At 45.2% G+C, this 6,193-nt stretch overlaps 1 protein-coding gene across 1 annotated transcript in view; it reads right to left on the bottom strand.

The window, feature by feature from the left end:
* Positions 1-6,193, bottom strand: part of MEI4 (meiotic double-stranded break formation protein 4) — a 144,208-nt gene that overhangs the window by 132,906 nt on the left and 5,109 nt on the right. The window lies entirely within an intron of this gene.

The following is a 6,193-nucleotide window of genomic DNA, read 5'->3' as shown; positions in this document are numbered from 1 at the left end:
GGGCAGTTGGGGACAAGGAGAAGGGAGGCTTAGATAGGGGCTGGGCTCCCAAGGGGCAATTAGGGGCAGGGGCCCCGGGAGGGGGCAATCAGGGGACAAGGAGCAGCTGTGCTTAGATAGAGGGTGGGGTCCTGGGGGGCAGTTAGGGGCAGGAGTCCTCAGGGGGGTGTGATCAGGGGACAGGGAGCAGGGGGGGAGGTTGGTTGGGTTGGGGTTTCTGTGGGGGGCAGTTGGAAGGAGTGGAAGGTGGCAGAGTGGGGCTTCCCTCCCCATGGAGTGTCCTGTTATTTGAATGTTAAAATATGGTCTCCCTACCATTCACAGCACTCACAGCACACTGCCGCATGAGGTCCCGCTCTTTCCTTTCTAGTTGGTAGTGGCCAAGGGAATGCTGGGAAATGTAGCTCTTTCCCTGCTCCAGGGCTGGCTCTATAGGCAGGGAACTAACCAAGGAACTACAGCTCCCAGAGCCTCCTGTTGGTTCTCAGCTCCCATGCTAGATCCCTGCCGCCCCTGCAAATGGGCTGCCCCAAGCAGGTGCTTGCTTTGCTGGTGCCTAGAGCCGCCCCTGCACATGGTCTAAGTGAGTTTGTAAGACTTCCTTTGCTGTAATGTGCTTCAACAGGCCTTGGTAATTGTCCTTGTGCCAGACTTCTCAAAATCATCAGTCTTTCCAATTCCTCCCTCTACCCTTCTGTAACACTTCCCTCTTGGCCTCGCAAATATTATATAAAATACAGCATGCAGCAATAACAGCATTTGGCTCACGTAGATCCAGCCTATGCTTAACCATCTTCAGTGGCCCTTTTAATCTGCCAAACATATACACCATGTAAAAGCAGCAAAGAGTCCTGTGGCACCTTATAGACTAACAGACATTTTGGAGCATGAGCTTTCGTGGATGAATACCGACATGTATCTGATGAAGTGGGTATTCACCCACGAAAGCTCATGCTCCAATATGTCTGTTAGTCTATAAGGTGCCACAGGACTCTTTGCTGCTTTTTCAGATCCAGACTAATACGGTTACCCCTCTGATACATATACCCCATGGTCATATTGCACTGCTCAGGTTAAATCTTTCCTTGCTCCTTTCCCTGCGTATGGCTTTATGATGCAAAGAAAAGGGTAGGCTGGGTCCCCACATTGGAGGGGTTGCAGAGCCAGTGTCCCTGCTAGTAGCTTTTTGAAAAGTCCTGTACTCCAAAAGATGCACATTTCATACATCTTCCCTGGCTACCCAATGTTAATGTTAATGTTAGTGAGATAGCCTCAGTGATGCACCAAAGCTTGCATAACTGTGGAGAAGTACCCCTTTTTTCTTTATGTACTCAGAAGCAATGCTGCCACCAACACAGTTAGAGAAGCCCATTGCATCATACCCATCTCCTGTTACCTGCACATTGCCCAAAGTCATAATCCAGTGCAGCACGATAGTTTTAATGGGCTTGCGTATCTAGAAAACTGCTCTGACTACAGACTTTCCAACATGGAATGGATTGCCTACCACCAACAGCACAATCACCACCCACTTCTCCACTGTCAAATTAGTTCTCATTCTGGTATCTCTGTACTGGTGGCCTGAGGCAAGCTCAGCACACAACTCCAAGACTGTGGCCTTCTGCATCCAAAAGTTCTGTAGCCACTGCTGGTCCTCACAGATTTGCATTTGATCTGATCTCACCACTTGAAACTTGTTTCCCGGGACCAGAAGCACCGCTCCCCTGTGTGCAGCTGCACCTAGTCACTTTCACTCACTGACTAGATCATCCATTCTTCCTCTGTTTTCTCACATCCATTGCTGCATGACCAGCTGCTGGGCTGGTAGCTCGAGTTCCAAAAAGACAATGACAACTCAGGCACCTTGTCTCTAAAATGGACAGAACTCCGCTGACCAGTTCATCATCCATGCTTTTGACAGTGAGATGGCAGCCAGATTGAAAACTAGTACGAGGAAGATCATATTATGAGATGTAACAAAGATTGTGGGAATTTTCTTTTTAAGCATGATAAAAAGACTATCAGATGGGACAAAGGGAAATGTAGGAACTTGCCCCCAAATTCCCATGATTCCCTGAGAGAACTGGTACACTGCAAAATTTCCCTGAAATTAGCAAACCAGGTGGTGGTGCAATGTACTGGAATGCTTACCCACAGTGCCATCCATCTTTTGTTGATACAACCTGTCACTCGGAGGATGCAATGCACCAGTAAACTTGAAATGAACTCTAACACAATAGCTATGTCAACCACTGTTTGCAAGAACAAATGCTACAGATACAACTTTTTAGTATAGAAGTGACCTGTCATTAGGACAGACAGAAATTTAGGGCAGATCAGGGACCTCCCCCCGTCCTTCTGAAATGCAGCAGCAGAGGGTAGGATGGGGAACCATGAAGCCTCCACAGGTTGACAAGGCCAGATGGTATATAAAGAGCAAGGATCAGTAATTACACACCAAAAATATATTTGATACCTGTGAAATTCAGGAAATATGGCTACACCTTTCCAACCAAGAAGTGGATATATTTTTGTTAACTATCTGGGAATTTCCTCTGGGAAGGAGCAGCCCAGCTACTCTGATTGATGGCATCTCTAGCACAAGTATTCATTCTAAAGAGGGTCCAATTCCCTGACAAACTGGAATTGGAATGTGACTTAGGGGAAGGCATCTCCTAAAGAAATTGGGGAGTAGTATTGGAGCTACAGCAAGGAGACAACCCCCTTTTTTCAGCCCCTTAACCCTCATTCAAAGCATGGGCAGAGGAGTCACAGCAGCAGGCTATGAACCAGCTGCAGAGAAGTAGGAGACTAAAGCCTTCCACCTGGTGGAAAATATTAAGGAAGGAATCATGACCTGCACTGTATGAGTTACTGTAGGATAGTTCCCAAATGAGTTCAGTTAATAAAAGCAGCAAAGAATCCTGTGGCACCTTATAGACTAATAGACATTTTGGAGCATGAGCTTTCGTGGATGAATACCCACTTAGTCAGATGCATGCATGCATGCATCCACAAAAGCTCATGTTCCATAATGTCTGTTAGTCTATAAGGTTCCACAGGATTCTTTGCTGCTTTTACAGATCCAGACTAACACGACTACCCCTCTGATACTTCAGTTAATAAAGTTACAGCCTAATTAAACCACATTCCTTGTTTTTATTCCCACATGTCAGGGGCAATAAGGGTGGCATGCTTAATGTTTTCTAAAATCTGTGAACCATAAATATTGCACTAGTCCACTAAATTAGGGACAGTCAAAAGTCAACGAGGCTGAGAGAGTAAGTTCACATCCGTGTCAAGCTCAAGGAAGTGCAAGTTTTCCAATAATTAGCTCTAGCTCTCAGCCTCTTTATGCAAGTTTTCCAAGTTTATGCAAGTTTTCCAATAATTAGCTCTAGCTCTCAGCCTCTTTATGCAGTATAGCATAAAGAAAAAATTGCTCAGACTCTCTCTGCACATGAATAGTTTTTAAAGCAGTTTCATTTTAAAATCACCAAAGTTGACAAAATATGAAGTCCTTAATATAAAATGCACGCTTTGGTAAGGTTGGGAAATTGTGGGTAAGCATGGGAATTTGGGAAAATACCTCTAGGTTCCCTGAGACAGTCCAGTGCCCCTACTCCTATTATTCAGGGGCTCAGTGGACAGACACTAAGTAGCTGGATTAATCAGGACCAGCGCTAGGGTTTCTCGCGCCCTAGGCGCACAGCCATTTCGGCGCCCCCCGCGCTGATCCCGCGGCTCCGGTGGAGCTGCCGCAGGCATTCCTGCGGAGGGTCCGCTGATCCGTGGCTCCGGTGGAGCTGCCGCAGTCATGCCTGCAGGTGGTCCACCAGAGCTGCGTGAGCAGCCGACCGCCCGCAGGCATGACTGCTGCAGCTCCACCAGAGCCGCGGACCAATGGACCCTCCACAGGCATGCCTGCGGCCGGTCAACCGGAGCCGCCTGCCACCCTCCCCGGCAAAATGCCGCCCCCCGAATAATCCTGGCGCCCTAGGCGATTGCCTAGGCTGCCTAAAGGGTAGTGCCGGCCCTGGGAATAATGCAAACAAAAGGCTGGCCCAGGACCTTACTAATAGCCCTCAGCTTTCATACCAGCCGAGAGTGATAGAAGCCTGAAACCTGGGAAAGCCTCCCCCACACTCAAAACCATCCCCTGCCTGCAAGGAATGAGAAGGAATTCTCTTCCTTGCCCCTCCCAACCCAGCCACTGGTAAGAAAGATGAAAGCCTCTAGCCATGGTCAGTCCTGCACCTTTCGCCTATCCTAACTCTCATTTAACTGCTACAAAAGAGGGGAAAACTTTCCACATGTGGTTAGAACATAAGAACGGCCATACTGGATCAGACAAATGGCCCATCTAGCAAAGTATCCAGTCTTCTGACAGTGGCCAGTGCCAGATGCTTCAGCAGGAATGATCAGACCAGGGCAATTATTGCGTGATCCATCCCGTCATCCAGTCCCAGGACCTGGAAATCAAATATTTAGGAACTCAGAGCATAGGGTTGCATCCCTGACCATCTTGGCTATTCACCATTGATGGACCTATCCTCCATGAACTTATCTAATTTTTTTCTGAACCCACTAATAGTTTTGGCCTTACTAACATCCTCTGCCAACAAATTCCACAGGTTGTCTGTGTGTTGTATAAAGAAGTACTTCCTTATGTTATAAACCTGCCACATATTAATTGAAATTAAGCTTACCATCCTGTAACTGCCAGTCATCACTGTAGCCTTTTTAAAAAAAACTAGTGTTACGTTAGCTACCCTCCAAGTCATGTGTCACAGAGGCTGATTTAAGTGATAGGTTACATATCACAGTTTGTAGAATTGCCTCTCCCCTTATGGGTTCAAAGATTAGCTGCTCCAAGCAGTCACCGAGGGTATCTACAAATTTTATCTCTGCATCTAATCTTGAGGTGACATGTACTCAGTCAATATGGGGATAGCTGAAATCCTCCATTATTATTGGGTTTTCTGTTTTTGTGGCTGTCTGTTTTATGACACTAAGTAACATTTAAATAAACTTGGTTTAATTGGTGCACCTAGCATGACACTAGGGTTTTATTTCTGTAAAAAATAAATAATAATAATGAGACAGCTGCATAATCAGGATGTTCCAATTAAGCAGCTTCTAGTGTATAAATGTGTATTTATACTTGACTATGTCCTTTTTCAATAACACCTAGCAAATATATGCACAATGTATATCTGTAAGAGAAACTAAATCAGTTTTACTAACTTGAGCCCAAAATGAAAGCTCCAACACACTCACCATATAAAAAGATGAGTATGTTCAGTTATTTTGCAAACTATAAAGATTAAAATATTAGGTCAAATCTTGATCAAAAGTTGCACTGATATCAAACACTTCAACTCTAAAGTTATTCCAGGTTTTAAAAATAAAGCCATTTAAGTTCTCCAAGTTTTTCTACTTTCACCAAAGCTACAACTTTCAAAAGTGCCTGAGATCCTCCTTTCTCACCAGATCTCAGAGCCCAGGCTCCAGCATGAACCAAAACATCTACACAGCTATTTTTATCCCACAGCATGAGTGCAACTCAGGCCTGGTCTACACTAGAACTTTACTTTACATAGCTATGTCTCTCAGGGGTGCGAAAAATCGACACCCAAGAGACACAGTTATACCAACCGAATCCCTGGTGTAGGCCAGCGCTAGATCGATGGAAGAATTCTTCCATCAATTTAGCTACCACCTCTAATAGAAATGAATTACCCATGCTGAGGGAAGAAACCCTCCGGATGGTATAGGTAGAGTTTACACTGAAGCGCTACAGCTTTGCTTCTGCAGTGTTTTAAGTGTAGACAAGCTTGCGGTTGACCTGAGCTCTGAGATTCACTACCATGGGGTTTTTCTTGCTGTGTAGACATACCTTAAGTGAAATAAGAACCAAAATTCTACATTCAAAAGAGAGGAAGGCCACTGACTTTCAATAGGACTTAGGTGGCAACATGGCTACTCCTATAGAAAATGAGCCGTGGGCTCCAAAATAACACCCTTTTGATCATTTTAACCTACACCTTGAATAACTAAAAAAACAAATCCATAAATATGCACACTATCATAAACAGATAGCTAAGGGTTAATGTTTCTTTTACCTGTAAAGGGTTAACAAAGGGAACCAAACACCTGACCAGAGGACCAATCAGGAAACCGGATTTTTCAA

This window comes from Chelonoidis abingdonii, chromosome 3 (genome assembly GCF_003597395.2).
Source record: "Chelonoidis abingdonii isolate Lonesome George chromosome 3, CheloAbing_2.0, whole genome shotgun sequence".
Classification (NCBI taxonomy): Eukaryota; Metazoa; Chordata; order Testudines; family Testudinidae; genus Chelonoidis; species Chelonoidis abingdonii.
Note: the sequence above shows the minus strand (reverse complement) of the source record. Positions and strands in the feature narration are given on the sequence as shown.